Source organism: Cnephaeus nilssonii (genome assembly GCF_951640355.1).
Source record: "Cnephaeus nilssonii genome assembly, chromosome: 5".
NCBI lineage: Eukaryota > Metazoa > Chordata > Mammalia > Chiroptera > Vespertilionidae > Cnephaeus > Cnephaeus nilssonii.
In genome coordinates, this window is record NC_137076.1 from 74733073 (window position 1) to 74748958 (window position 15886).

Below are 15886 nucleotides of genomic sequence, written 5' to 3' on the forward strand. Positions count from 1 at the left end.
GAAGAAGAAATGACAAGGCTAAAATCCAGAATACCAATCTCAAAGGATTACCAAGAATTAAAAATCTGCAAAGAAGCAGTTAGTAGGTAGAAAGGTAGTAAATGAACAGTTATCAAAATAAGGAAGAAAACAGTATCAAGGATCAAATGATTAACTATCAAGTACAAAAAGAGGTAGTAAACAATGATTACACAAGTTGGCAATATAAAAGACACAAGTGGCCTTGGTAAGAGCAATTTCACTGGCATGATATAATGAGAAGCCAGGCTGAAGGTGCACACTACCTACAAAGTATTCTTGCCATTAAAAAAGTATCAAGCGTGATAGTCTAGCCAGGGTTGCTAAATGGTTAGAGCCTCAGTCAGAGCACCAAAGGGTCTCGGGTTCCATTCCTGGTCAAGAGCGTGTACCTCAGTTGCAGGTTTGATCCCTGGCCCTAGTCAAGGCAAGTTCGGGAGGCAACCAATCAATGTGGCTCTCTCACATCTCTCTCTCTTTTCTTCCCCATCCATCCCTTCCTTCCACTCTCTCTAAAAAGCAATGGAAAAAATAGTCTCAGGTGAGGAGGAAAAAATAATTTCAAGCCTGAATCAAATCAAGCTCCTAAATGTAACTACTAATTTAGAGGAAAAACAGGGGCAAAGAAACATGTATAATAACAATATGCTAATTAGACCAGACAGCTGGACAACCTCCCGGACAAAGCCGGGGCTGCGAGGGCCGAGCCCCTTGCACGAATTTCGTGCATTTGGGCCTCTAGCCAACTGTCCCTCCAACCGGTAGCTATGATGTGCACTGACCACCAGGGGGCAGATGCTCAATGCAGGAGCTGCCAAGCTGCAGTGACTTGGCAGTGGCAGTTCTCGGGTGAGGCACCCTGGAACCAGAGGAGGGAGCCTGATTCCTTGAAGGGCTGCGTGATTCCACCTTCGGCTGTGGGTAATGTTGCTGGGGCACTGTCAGCCCTGAATCTGGTTTACTGCACACTTGCATTTGCGTTCCATACCCTGTATGACAGCAACTTTGTAGAGTGCCCTCTCGCACTCTGGGACCCCCACAGGGGATGTCGGAGAGCCAGTTTCAGCCCGAACCCCGCAGGCCAGGCCGAGGGACTGTCTACTCTGCAGATGCCCTTCAAGCCACGGTGCCACCCCAGGTGCGGCTGGCCAGGGAGGGAACACGGGAGGTTGGCTCCAGGGCGGGTCTGGCCCATCTCACCCAGTCTCGCCCCACTGGCCACCTTCTAATTAATTTCCTTTCAATGTGCACAAATCCGTGCATCAGGTCACTAGTATTACATGAAACCACAGCAATGCAATCAGCACAATCCAGACTGTGAGAAATCTCATAGGGCAAAAACCTGGTTTCTTTAACAAACCAATTGTATGGGAACAATAACAAAAAGACAACAACCATAGAAAGAACGGGGGGGGGGGGGGGGGGGGGGAAGAGAAGGTTGAGACACATACATCCAATGTAATATAGTAATATAGTATGTCCCTTTATTTGGATTCTAACTCAAACTGTTAAAACAAAGCAAAGCCCAGCTGGTATGGCTCAGTGATTGAGTGTTGACCTATGAAACAAGAGGTCACAGTTCCATTCCCAGGCAGGGCACATGCCTAGGTTTCAGGCTCAGTCCCCGGTGGCAGCCTATCAATGATTCTCTCTCATCACTGATGTTTCTATCTCACTCTCCTTCTCCCTTCCTCTCTAAAAACAATAAAAACACACTTTTTTAAAAAAAGCAGAAACTATAATCAAGGAAATCTGAACACTGACTGGGTATGCAATGATAATAAGAAATTAGTGTTAATTTTTTAGTGAAATTTTATATTGGATTATTGTTTTAATCCTTATTTTTCAGAGATACATAATGAAATAGTGTAACAATTTTATTTTACTAGTGTGTCTTCCCTAATACATTGTGTCCCATGTCACCCAGCAGGCTATAGCCCCAGAGTTAACTGCCTAACAAATAATTAAGGGAGATACAAAGTGATACAGGATTCCAGGGAGGTAGGTCACAATTGGAGTAGAGTGAAGAATTAAGCATAACTTTAGGAAGGCAATGGTACTTGCCCTGGGCCTTAAAAGATGGTAAAATTTTAACAGGTAAGGAACGAGAGAAAAATGATATTCCTGATGGAAAAAATGAAAGCAATTGCAAAGAGGTGGGAAGGCCTGTCTATGCAGCGTATTCACCTGTACTCACCTCTCCATAAAACTGTCCCTACCCTAATGAGACATGAAAACAAAAACTCGAAGTGAAAAGTCATAACTCTCTAGGCAGCTCCAAATTGACAAAATCATGGGAGACCCATTCAGGCTCCAAGCAGCCACAGGAGGGAGTTCTTGTCCAGTCCTAGGACAGATCATGACAATATCTGGATAGCCAAACCATACCGGCTGTCTAGGGCAGTGGTCGGCAAACTCATTAGTCAACAGAGCCAAATATCAACAGTACAATGATTGAAATTTCTTTTGAGAGCCAAATTTTTTAAACTTAAACTATATAGGTAGGTACACATTGTTATTAACTTAATTAGGGTACTCCTAAGCTGGCCTTTGCTAAAAACTCAAGGGGCCAAAGAGCCGCATGTTGAAATTTCAATCGTTGTACTGTTGATATTTGGCTCTGTTGACTACTGAGTTTGCCGACCACTGGTCTAGGGCAATCTATTCTGTCAATCAATACCTGATTCCCACTCCCCCCACCCCACACACACACACTTTGGGAAAAGAATACATGGAGTTCTTTTACCTATCCTAGGAAATAATGATCAAAATGAGTAATTTAAAACAGTACCCACTAGAAGCCACCACCATGGCTCATTAGGGAGATAAAAGTTACATGAAATGCCTTTCCTCAGGTTACAGATTTTTTAATGATAGCTGATGAAGCAAATATATTTTAAATAAGATTTTTTTCTTCAAAAATAGACTAAGTAGTCCCAATATTAAAATATTTTTGGAATATTTTGGAAATGGATTCAGTGGTTCTAACATTTTCTACGTGCCAGTATCATTAAAATTCTCAGGATATGATGCCTGTGAAAAATGAACATCTAGACAAATAGGAATGTACATGATCAGCCAAAAAACTCAGTAATTGGAATGCTTATTACTGCCCTCTTCCATGTACTGGAGTATCACTTCAAATAACCAATATAAGTGGGTGTAGGGAGATACTAGAAGTAGGGATGCTTTTCTTAAACTAAAGTAAAAAGCAGCAAGGTAACAGGTCAGATTAGCTTTAAGCAGTTTTAAGTCACTGACTACACCTTATTTCACAATAACTGAGACTGGTATACACCTTCCCAGAAATCAAATGTAATTATTCCAACTTATAAGAAGAAATAGCCCTGGCTGGTTTGGCTCAGTGGATAGAGCATTGGCCTGAGGACTGAAGAGTCCCGGGTTCTATTCCGGCCAAGGGCACATACCCGAGTTTCAGGCTCGATCCCCAGTGTGGGGGTGTGCAGGAGGCAGCCGATCAATGATTCTCTCTCATCATTGATGTTTCTATCTCTCTCTCCCTCTCCCTTCCTCTCTGAAATCAATAAAAATATATTTTAAAACGTAAAATAAAAGACTATATAGATATATTTTAAGAAATGTGATGTGATATCTATCTCTTTAAAAAAAAAAGAAATAAAACAAGAAATGAGTAAAACATAATAATTGGGGGTTCAAAAACTGGGAAACCTTTATATTATATAGAAAAGATTTTGTGGTAAGATATCTGTAGAATAGAGCTAAAATAATAAAATTTAAGTCAATTTTTATAATTCACACTGTACTTCTGGGTCACTGCACAGGTGTGCCTTCATTACTTAAAAAATGCCTCTTTGATTTTCTGAAAAATACTACAAAGAAGACTCATATATTTTGGACTCTATTCTAAACCAGTAGATGGCCACAAAAGGAGAAATACCTGTTTTCTTTGTTCCTCTCAGGTACACATTCAACCATTACATTTACCTTAACTCTTCAAAAAAGGTAAGATACATTATTTTTAGAAGGCTTCATCTTCTGAAGCTGACAGTCACATTTTCCTCTACAAATACTGATCACTTGCTCATATAGCTTTCTTTAGATTACCTTTTTGTGAAATCATAGGTTGGCTATCACATTCAAATTCAATCTACTAATTGTATAAAATATTGGGGAGGATAGAGAGAGGTATAAATAAAGTTCTTGCTCTAAAGACACTACAACAGACCTATAAGAAAATTGCAATGCAAAGCAGAAAGTATCAGCTGTTACAAAAGGAGATACAATAACTCAAAGAGCACAGAAAAGAGAATGTATGTCATCTGACAAGTAGAAAGTGAATCTGAATGAAAATATTTTTATCTTTAAGCATTCTTAAGTACATAGCTTCACCAAAAGCACTGTAATCACCTTTATACCACAGAATTGTAGACACTTTCCAATTAACACAGCTAAGCTCCTTTTTTTTTTTTTAACCAAACAGTAAAAGCTGGGTCATTCACAGACATCCTATCTTGTCCCCATTTGACACAAAATTTTATTTAAAGTAAAATTTGCCTACTGTTCCTGTAGAGCTAACAAACACCAGTCATCAGCCTGCAAGCCACCACAGACTGAATAAAACTGCTGGTATTAAAAAAATAAAAATACATTGATTGCTTCCAGTAAGTTAACCCTAAATAATAACGAAAAACAAACTATTGAGAATTTTTTGTGTTTGGAAAGTGAAAAACGCAATGTTGAATAAGAAAAATTAACCTGAGAAATTTAAGAAGCCAGCTTTGTTAAAAACCAAGTGGCCACTTGCCAATACTTCTTTATGCACATATGACCAAAGATGATCCTAGGCAGATTCAGAGGCCACAAAGGATCTTTACCACATGCCAAATGAAGAAATTTCTCATAAATATTTCAATGTTCATAAGTTAAAGGGCAGTTAAGTAAAAGCAGCACTTCACAAAGCTTTGTAGAATGAATCTGGAAACAAAGCTTTGCGCTTTTAGCATCGAAGTCCTTAAAAAAACACACACCACCACACATTTCAAACGTGACGTTTACAAATACCCTATTCACACGAGCACCTAAGAGCTTCAGATCCCATCAAGAAAAATTCCGGTCACAGAGAAAGGGGCTGGCCCAAGTTTTAAAATCCCGTGGCCCCCACAGGAAAGGAACCCCACAATTCTGAATTGCAACTAAGTGCGAGAACCCTAAATCCGGGACTCGTCTTAGTCGGAACTCCGTACACCATCATTTCAGACCTGTCCTTCCCACTAGATAACAAATAACATCGCTGGTGAAAGAAACGGCGGTAAGGAGACTCCCCAAACTCCTCTACCCCACGATCCATCCATCCCTCGCGGAGTGGAAGGAACAGCAAAGTGGAAGGAACAAAGCACTGACGTCAATTACGAGATTAACCCCGGGCACAGGCAGCTGGAGGAAAAGGCCTCGCCATCCACATCCAAACACAGGCTACCGGGTAGCCCGCTAACAGGCACACTCAGAAGTTAGGGGGGGGGGGGGCTCAAGCACTACGCCCCCACATTCCCGTTTTTTGTTAACCCCCTCCGCGGCTCGAAGGCGGAATCTTTTCCGCCGCCCCCCCCCCTTTTTTTTTTTTTTGCAGAGGAGGAGGGTGACGGTGAGCAGGATCGCGAGAAGGGAAGCGAGAACTAGTTGGGTTATGATAGCCAGAACCTAGGCCTCTGTTCTCTTTGACCAGAAATGGCTTGAAATTGGATATTTTAAAAAAGTCACCACACAGTCGGCGGGGTTTCTGAGGGAAGCGACAGACTCAGGAACGAAAGGGGCCAGAGGAAACGGCGAAAGGGTGGATTTCTGGGAATTTTTGTTAGGATTAGGTTAGTGTATTTATTGACGTGGGGGGAAGGGAGTGGAACGCGAAGGTGAGAGACGAAGGCGGATGGAGCAGCCCGGGCCCGGAGGGTGTCCCCGAGCCCCCCGCCCCCCCCGCCCGACCCCGAGCCCCCGTCACCCGCCCCGCGCCCGCCCCTCCCCCGCGGCGCGGCCCGGCCCTCAGGCAGCCCCTCGGCTTCTCACCTCCAGTCCCGGCTCCGCTAGGCCCGAACCATCTCCCGGCGGCGGCGGCGGGACCCGGCCTGCACCTTCACCCGACGCGCATTCGAGCCCAGCCGGGGGGCGGCGACAGGCTGCCAAGGACGAGGGGCTCGGGGCGCCGAGGGCTCGCAAGGTCTCGAAAAGCGCCGGCGGAGGCGACGCACCTCACACGGAAGAGGCGGAGGTCCCGACCCGGCCCATGGCGGTCGGGCCCAGCCTGGGACGGCCGACAGCGGCGGCGGGGGCGGGCTGACGAGGACCGGGCGCCCGGATCTCCGCCCCGTCAGCTGGCGGCGGCGGAGACGACGGAGGCTCGACTCCCGCAGCCAGGACTGACTGACGCAGCGGCCGTGCCACCCATGTGACCAGGGCCCGGCGAGCGAGGCGTCACGTGACGGCGACGCGCCCCGCCCCGCCGGGGAAGCGGGGGGCGGCTGGCCGTGGGCGCTGCGGTGCCGGTGCCGGTGCCGAGGGCGGTGGCGTGCGCAGCTGTCGGGCCCGACGAACCCGGGCGGGCCCAGCGCCTGCCCCGGTGGCGGAGGCCCGAGCCCGGGCCCGGCGGCCGCGTTCGGAGGGCGGGGCGGGCAGGACCCGACCAGCACCCGGACACGCACCCTCCTGCGCGTAGCCGCTAGCGAGGTGCGGAGGGCGGCGCCGGGCCCGGCCGGATCTACCGGTTCTGGGGTTCAGGTGAAGGGCTCAGGCCATCTGCGCCCCCAAAGCCCCCAGACCGGCTTCCCGTGCTAACTTGAAGCCCGAGTCCAGGGCCCTCAACAGGTCCCGGGGAAAAGGCGGTCTGCGGGGACTGTACGCGGAGGGTGCTCACCACCTCGCTTGAACTTCTCCAGGAAGCTGAGACAGCCCCCTCACCCCCGTCATCTAAACATTTTCTGCCACTAAACCTATTCAGAATATAATTTTAAACACTTTTCCTTCACCTCAACGTCCTGCCAGTCAGGGCAAACTATAATTTAATTGGGAGTCAAATAATAGTTATGGACTAGACGGGGTTTTCAAAGGGTCTCATAGAAGCCAGTACAGTAATTGTCCAGAGATACTACCTCTGGCTCATAATTTGGAAAACACTTGGTGATCTGCCTCTCACCTGTTTTCTTTCCATGAAGGAGCCCCCTTGAAGCTGGTGTGTGTGTGTTTAACTTTCTACTAATTTTGAAACATTTTAAAGATTGTTTTTAATAAAAGTCAAGAGTTTTGTAATAAATTATTGTAAAGACTGTGCATATGAAAATGTTTCTATTAGCCCTAAAAGCTGGTAATTCGCCAGCATCTATACATATTTTTCCTTTCTGAATTACTTAACTGACTACTTATTATTTCTTTTAAGCTTCACTCTTTATATCTACATAGATTTCATCTATATATCTGTGTATAAAGAAATGTATTAATGCAAACTCAAAATAGAATCCTATATAATAAAAGGCTAATATGCAAATAGACCAAACGGGGAACAACTGATTGCTCTGACATGCACTGATCACCAGGTAGCGTGTGCAGAACATGGAGGATGTCAGCAGCAGGCGGCAGAGCTCGGAATATGGCTGGCCTCAGCCGCAGCAGAATGGTGGAGAAGGTAAGTGGGGCTCCAGACCAAGGCAGGACGCCGGTCGCTGTCATCAGGGTGAGCCTCTGTTGGTTACTGAAAATTCTTTGCTCCCACGTGCCGCGTCCTGCTGGGCACTCGCATCTGCTGCCAGCGCCGGAGCCACCGCTTGCACCTGATGCTGGTGCCCATCAGCAGGTGCAAGTGAGGCTGGTGGGGCTGCTGGCAGACAGGACCAGGGGCCACAGCAGGAGGAGCTGGGCAGGGGCACGGAGGATGGGCTGAGACCCACCCCTGTGCCCACCGCAGCCTCACGGCCCACAGTTCCTTTCAAGGTACACGAATTCGTGCACTGGACTCCTAGGCTATAATAATAAAAGCGTAATATGCTAATTAGACCAGACAGCCAAATGACCTTCTGAACATCCTTCCAGACGAAGCCGCAGCTGTAAGAGCCAAGGCAAGCCACCACGGCTGCGAGGACCGAGCCCCTTGCACAAATTTCATGCATTGGGCCTCTAGTCCTATATAATAAAAGGCTAATATGCAAATCAACTGAACAGCAGAATGACGGGTCACTATGATGCGCACTGACCACCAGAGGGCAGATGCTTAATGCAGGAGCTGCCCCCTGGTGGTCAGTGCATTCCCACAGGGGGAGTGCTGCTCAGCCAGAAGCCAGGCTCACGGCTGGCGAGCACAGCGGCGGTGGCGAGAGCCTTTCCCGCCTCTGTGGCAGTGCTAAGGATATCCGACTGCCGGGGGAGTGGGCCTAAGCTGGCAGTCAGACACCCTCAAGGGCTCCCGGACTGTGAGAGGGCACAGGCTGGGCTGAGGGAACCCCCAGAGTGCACAAATTTTGTGCACTGGGCTTCTAGTGAAAAAATAATTGCTGCTCCCATCCCTAACCCTATTCAGCTCCCTGGCTGTCTATAGGCCTCACCCACTTCTTCCTCACTCCTCCTCCCTTCTCCCCAAGATATATATAGCCTGGATTTTGAGCTGTCGTAAGGTAGATTTGAGAATTAATTCCCCCATCTTCTCAAGCTAGGCCTTCTAGATCAATAAACCTTTCCTTGCTCTAAACTCTGATCTATTGAATATTGGCCTTTCTTTTGGAGCATTGGGCACACAAACTTGGTGCCTGTGACATTGGAGAGAATATTAGCTGCCTATTGCTGCTGTACCAAATTGTCACAATTTAGGGGTTTAAAACAACACAAACTTATCATCTTACAATTCTGTAAGTCAGAAGTCTGAGCAAGTCTTCCTGGGTAAAGATCAAGGTGTTGGCAAGGCTACTCCTTTCTGGAGGCACTAGGGAGAAATCCCTCTCCTCGCCTTTTCCATCTTCTAGAGACTGCCCACGTGCCTAGGCTGTGCCACTGTCTTCCATCTTCAAAGTCAGAAACAGCTGGTCGAGTCCCTCCTAAATCACATTACTATGGCCGTCTATTCTGCCTCCCTCTTCTAATTTTGAGGACCCTAGTAATCACTGTGTGCCATTTTAGATAATCCAGAATAATCTCCCTATTTTAAGGTCAAATAAATTAGCAACCTTAATTCTATTCTGCCACTTTAATTCTCCTTTGCCATATAACAGCATATTCAGAAGTTCCAAGGATTAGTACATGGGCATCTTTGGGGTACCATTATTCTGCTTACCACACAGCATAAGCAGTCATTTAAAGTCGTCTATTGAAAAGTTGAGTTCAATGTTCACTTAAATGGGATTTTGAGAAGTTCCTGAAATGAACAATAAAGCTATTTGTAATTTTTCTCTTCCTGGTCAAAATGTTCCTGGAATAGTAGTTATGTTGAATATGACAACAAATTAATAAAATTATATTAATGTTGATTGAAGGAACCGAAATTCTGCCACCCTGAAGCTTTGCTTTGGGAATATATACTAGTATATATTCACCTGAAGACATTTTTTCCATTGATTTTTAGAGAGCATAGAAAGGAGGAGGAGAGACAGAGAGAAATATCGATGTGAGAGAGATACATCGACTGCTTGCGATTGGTTGCCTCCTACACGCACTCCAACCAGGGCTGGGTATTGAGCCTACAATGGGCATATGTGCCCTGGACCAGAATCGAATCCGTGACCCTTCAGTCCAAGGGCCGACACTCTAACAAATGAGCCACTGGGATATTAGTTTTAAGCTGTTTATTAAAAAAAACAGAGACTTAGAAAGAATCATTGACCCTCCCCCTTTTCCCAAAAGATTCAGACAGAGAAACCTGTTTCAGGAAGGAGATCTTAGGAGGCAGCCTTAGCCTAAATTTGAATTAAGTGTGGTAAACAAAGGCTTCCAGGCCTCTTGTTAGCAAGCTACCCCCAGGACCCATTGTGTCTGAGTAGCCTAGCAAGGATTTTCCTGCCATGTGTGTTCCGTTCTTCCTCAACTACTTATAAAGCAACCATCCCCATTCCTGAGAACTACTACCACATTCTCCCCTTTCTCCTTTGTCCAAATTTGTCTTATATAATCAATGTTGCCTCACTAATTTTGGAATTTTCATGGAATTATGATGCCTATGTGAATTCTCCATGCACATGTATTAAACTTTGATTTTCTCCTGTTAATCTGTCTCTGTTAATTTGATTATTAGCCCAGCCAAAATAATTTAGAAGGTGGGAGGAAAAGTATTAATATGTTCTTAGCTCCCATAATTGTAATCTGTGTGGATGTAGATGGTTTCAGTCCTCAGTGTCTCATCTTATAGTCATTCTTCAGCCAGAGCTGGGGACCATTAACACTTGGGGCCATGATCAATCCAAATCTTTACTGTTACTTGGGGTGTCATAATTATGAATCAAATTTCTGGAGGGTGGTTATTTCAACTTGCTTAAGTTCCAGGTTTTTCTTTTTTTTTTATTGATCTTATCAGAGGGAGAAGGGAGGGAGGGAGAGAGAGAGAAACATCGATCTGTTGACTTCCACACATGCCCCACCAGAGATTGCACCCCCAACCTGGGTATGTGCCCTGACTGGCACCTTCTGATGTATGGGACAGCACTTCAACCTACTGAGCCACGCCAGCCAGTGCAGGTTTTTCCATTCTTAATCCTACTGGGGAACTCTGCAGAATACATACTTTAGAGCAGGGGTGGGGAACATCCGGCCCGAGGGCAGTATAAGGCCAATGAAACCATTTGGTCTTGCCATGCCAAGGCATTAGGGGTGAGTTAATGAAATGTTTGACCAAACATAGCAGGCTAAGTTGTGTTTTTTTTTAATATATATTTTATTGAATTTTTACAGAGAGGAAGGGAGAGGGATAGAGAGTTAGAAACATCGATGAGAGAGAAACATCAATCAGCTGCCTCCTGCACACCCCCCACTGGGGATGTGCCCGCAACCGAGGTACATGCCCTTGACCGGAATCAAACCTGGGACCCTTGAGTCCACAGGCCGACGCTCTATCCACTGAGCCAAACCAGTCAGGGCAAAGCAGGCTAAGTTTTAAGCTGATAATTTTGTAGGGCCCTCGAATGATGTGTAAGTGTCCAATGGCCCTTGGCAGAAAAGAAGGTTCCCCACCCCTGCTTTAGAGTTACCCTAGGACGGTGAAAAGCAAGGGACTGGTGTATTTATGCAACTACTATGGTGAGAGGCCTGCTCCTGGGGATATTAATTCCTCAGCAGCTCCAGCCTGTTGCCCATGAGCAGAGCAGACTCCAGCAGCCGGAGAAGTTTCTCAGGCAAATAAAATCAGGAACATCTGCACAATTAGAAGTCAGGCTGATTGATATTCCTGAAATGTGAGGGGATATAAATGGGCAACAACAGTGTCAGCTTCAGTGATAATTACTGTACACAACTGTGTGCTAAGCACAATACTAAACTATTTATTAAAATATACTTTATTGATTTTTTACGGAGAGGGAGAGAGAGTCAGAAACATCAATGAGAGAGAAACATCAATCAGCTGCCTCCTGCACACCTCCCACTGGGGATGTGCCCACAACCAAGGTACATGCCCTTGATGGGAATTGAACCTGGGACCCTTGAGTCCGAAGGCCAATACTCTATCCACTGAGCCAAACCGGTTAGGACAATACTAAACACTTTAGATGTGTTATTTGAATCTTCTCACCTTTTGACCTTTTCCTCTCTGTCTTGCCCCCTACCACCATGCTGCTGAGACCACTCACGGAGATCACCAACAAGTCCCATACAACCATATCCAAAAGCTGAATCTTTATTTTTACCTGAGTGGCATTTAACACAGTTGACCATTGTCTCTTGTTTGAAACACTTTCTTCTCTTTGTTTTGGAGATGCCACACTCCTGGAGTTTCCCTCCTACCTCCCTGGCTGCTGCTTTTCAGTCTCAATTGCAGGGGGTCCTTGATCTTTTCTTGACTTCTGTCCTTAGACTTGGTCTTCAGCTCTTTTCTCTTTTTCTCTCTGAGTTTGGCAAACTTTTGCTGTAAAGACCAGATAGTAAATATTTTAGGTTTTGTAGGACAAGTGGCAAAATCAAAGATTTTTTTGTAGGTACATAGTATTAAATTTTACCCTTTTTGCATAATTTTTTATGAAATCCAAAATACTGTAATTGAGTAAGTTTTATAATTCAAGTCCACTAATGAGAATAATAAATTTGTGTTCTTGATGGGGAATGGGGACACTTCACTTAACTGGGATTCAAAATTAGTGTTTCCCATCATCAAAAGTGATTTCAGCCCTGGATGGTGTGGCTCAGTTGATTGAGCGTGGTCCTATGAATTGAAAGTTTGCCAGCTGGATTCCCAGTCAGGGCACATGCCCAAAGTTGTGGGATCCATCCCCAGATAGGTGCATACCAGAGGCAAACTGATCAATCTTTCTCTCTCACATCAATGTTTCTCTCTCCTTTCCCTTCCTCTCTCTCTAAAATAAATAAATAAATCAGTAAAAACATTTTTAAAATATGTTTTTATTCGAGAGAGAGAGGAAGGGAAGAGGGAGACAGAAACATCAATGAGAAACATCAATTGGCTGCCTCTTGCATGCCCCCTACTGGGGATCCAGCCCACAACCTGGGCATGTTCCCCGACCGGGAATTGAACTGGTGACCTCCTGGTTCATGGGTTGATGCTCAACCATTAAGCCACACCAGCTGGACAATAAAATCATTTTTAAAATATATATTTTTAAAAAGTTATTTCAGCCCTAACCGGTTTGGCTCAGTGGATAGAGCGTCAGCCTGCGGACTGAAGGGTCCCAGGTTCGATTCTGGTCAAGGGCATGTACCTTGGTTGCGGGCACACCCCCGGTGGGGAGTGTGCAAGAGGCAGCTGAATCGATGTTTCTCTCTCATCGATGTTTCTAATTCTCTATCCCTCTCCTTTCCTCTCTGTAAAAAATCAATAAAATATATATATATTTTTTTAAAAAAGTGATTTGAAATATTCCTCTGTTAATGCTGACCTGTAATGAAATGTTATATATTTCACTTTTGAAAACATCTTTTCACACAGATAAGTTCTGGGAAACACCGCTATCATTCCACTGGCATGTGATATTAATATTATTCACTGCAAAGAGGATGGGCGCAACCATGGCACAGTGAGGCAGAGGGGGTGGGGATTGGTCAGGGAAAGTCCTGGGCTTGTGTGTGGTCTCGGTCACCCCTCCTTTAGCCACTACTGCCACCACCGGGAGCCCATCGTCCAATTGCACCAGTGCCACAGTGGTGGCAGTGATGCTGCTAAGCTCCAGCAAGACCAAGACCAAGGAGAAGCTTGTGTGCCAGAAACAAAGCTATTCTGGGCCAGTGAGCAGTTCCTCAATATCCCGATGTGGAGGGTGATCTACACAATCAATGAGTTGAGCAATGTCCTTGTCCCTGTCATGCTAATGCTGAATTGTTAGTGTAGGTAGCTAGTTAGTTATTAATAAAGGAAGGGAGCAAATGGAATCAGATTAAGCCTAATAAACTAGGGAGCTGAATTGGACATTACGCCTGATTCACTAGGAAGCCATAGCATTCACAATCTCCCCAGGGAAGAGCCACATCCTCTGTTGAGGGGACTTAATCCCCGAAATGGGCAGGTAGAATCGACTTTTCAATATTCCCAGGGGGACAACCAGCCATTAGCCAGATGGAGGGATAAAACAGCAGGGGAAATTCCTTCGCTAGAAGGATGCGCAGTAGAAACCAAGATGGCACAGGGAGAGGTAAGCGCCTACAGTAGAAACCCAATGAAGAGGCAAGACTTTGAGGCATGCACAGTAGGAGCCAAAATGGCAACATAAAGGGGTGGAATCTAGCCTGGGAAAAGGATGAGGTTGGATAAGGGACACCAAACCCCAGAAGATCCAGAAAAGGGATTGGTCAGTGGGAGGGCCCAGTATAAGCCCAGGAAGGATTAGGAAAGAGATTGGTTAGTTTGAAAGAAAGCCTGCTCTCTCCCAAGCCTGAGTTAATATAATCAAAGCTAACCAAGGCCTGTCATCTGGGTAGCACATGTGTGTTTGCCTGTTCCTTTCCTTGCCCTCTCTCTCTGTGGCAGCTGCCCAGCTCCAAGCATGGCTCCAAGCATGGGCCTCCGTGTGGCGGTGCAGTGCCAGCTGGAACACAGCCAGAAGCAGAGCCTGTGTTGAACTTGCAGAGCCCAGGGTGATAGCATTACAGTGCTGGATCCTGACCCTCCTGGCGGGCACCAGGCCCAGGACCTCTTCTGCAGTGAGACAAAGCTAAGCCACCTGGTCGTGGATGAGACAGTGGGCACCTGGGGGCAGTCCTTTGTTTTTACTCCAATAAATCTTACCACTACATCTCATCTTCCTAAGTGTCGATCCCTGAAACGCTTTTCTCACGACTGTGTGCAAGAACTCTATTTCCACCGGCCACAAGATGACTTCAAAGCATACAGCAAGATCCAGGTGGACAATCATCTCTTCAAGAAGGAGAACCTTCCCAGCATCTTGAAGTTCAAGGAGTACTGTCCCATGTTGTTTTGAAATCTTCAGGAGAGATTTGGGATTGATGATCAGGATTACCAGAATACAGTGATGCGCCCCTCTCAATAGTGACAGCCAGGGCCAAGGTGGCACACGTTTCCTCACCACCTATGATCGGCACTTTGTCATTAAGACTGTGGTGAGTGAAGATGTGCCTGAGATGCACATCTTAAGTACCACCAGTTCATAGCGGGGTGTCACAGCAACACCCTTTTGCCATAGTTCTTGAGCATGTACTGCCTGACCATAGATGGTGTGGAAACCTACATGGTGGTCACTAGAAACATGTTCAGCCATCAGCTCACTATACACTGCAAGTATGACCTCAAGGGTTCTACTGTTGCCAGAGCAGCGAGTGACAAGGAGAAGGCTAAGAACTTGCCAACATGTAAAGACAATGATTTCCTCAGTGAAGGGCAGAAATGCAGGTAGGAGAGGAGAGTAAAAAGAACTTCCTAGAAAAACTAAAATGGGACATAGACTTTCTGGCTCAGCTAAAGATCATGGACTGTAATTTGCTGCTGGGCATCCACAATGTGGACCAGGCAGAGCAGGAAAAGATGGAGGTGGAGGAGTGGGTAGAGGATGAGGAGTGTGAGAATAATGGATGAGTAGCAACCTGATCTGTTCCGATGGCACACCTCCAGACAGCCTGGCAGCCTCCTCAGCTTCCCTGGGTTCTTTGGTCCTGGAAAATTTGATCCCTCTGTTGAAGTTTATGCCATGAGAAGCCATGAAAGTGCCCCCAAGAAGGAGGTCTATTTCGTGGCTGTCATTGATTTATTCACACTCTATGATGCTAAGAAGAAAGCTGCACATGCTGCCAAAACACTGAAAAATGGGGCAGGGTCTGAGATCTAGACTGTGAATCCTGAGCAGTACTCCAAACACTTCAACAAGTTCATGTCCAGCATCCTAAGGTAGAGCTAGAGAATGAGATCTGGGGACAGGGACAGGAAGAGGGAGGGGTGTGTTTCGGCTAGATGGAAGGGAAGGGAGCAGAGTGAGGGGTCAGGGAGGACTTCAGCAGTGAGACTGCAGCCGGTGACACTGAAAGAGATTCTAGGGAGGGGAGGATATGCTGTGTGTGTGTACCTGCTCACAGGGTGTAGCCTCACCTCCTGCTATCTTTGATTTATTTTTCCCCATTTGACCCAGGTTTAAAGTGGTTTCCTTTTGCTACCTTGCAATCTTTTCAAATACCTTGGAGCTAGAGGTGACTGTGGGTTTATTTGGGTTTTTCTGAAATTCCGTTGCTCCAGGTTTGCTATTTATAATGATGTGTC

The 15886-nt window shown here is 45.9% G+C and overlaps 1 protein-coding gene and 1 pseudogene across 3 annotated transcripts in view; one reads left to right on the plus strand and one right to left on the minus strand.

The window, feature by feature from the left end:
• The window catches only part of AFF4 (ALF transcription elongation factor 4), an 86568-nt gene extending 80119 nt beyond the window's left edge, over positions 1–6449 (minus strand). The window contains exon 1 of one of the 2 annotated variants that reach the window (XM_079771068.1): positions 6061–6449. The gene's annotated coding sequence lies outside the window, so the exon portion shown is untranslated. The remainder of the gene's footprint in view (positions 1–6060) is intronic. The other variant, XM_079771069.1, reaches the window with a different exon arrangement.
• Positions 6450–13194: 6745 nt separating this feature from the next.
• On the plus strand, positions 13195–15524 carry LOC307099075 (phosphatidylinositol 5-phosphate 4-kinase type-2 beta-like; annotated as a pseudogene). Its single transcript has 3 exons — positions 13195–13202; positions 13299–13503; positions 14494–15524. The product of its transcript is annotated as a phosphatidylinositol 5-phosphate 4-kinase type-2 beta-like (transcript).
• Positions 15525–15886: the final 362 nt, after the last annotated feature.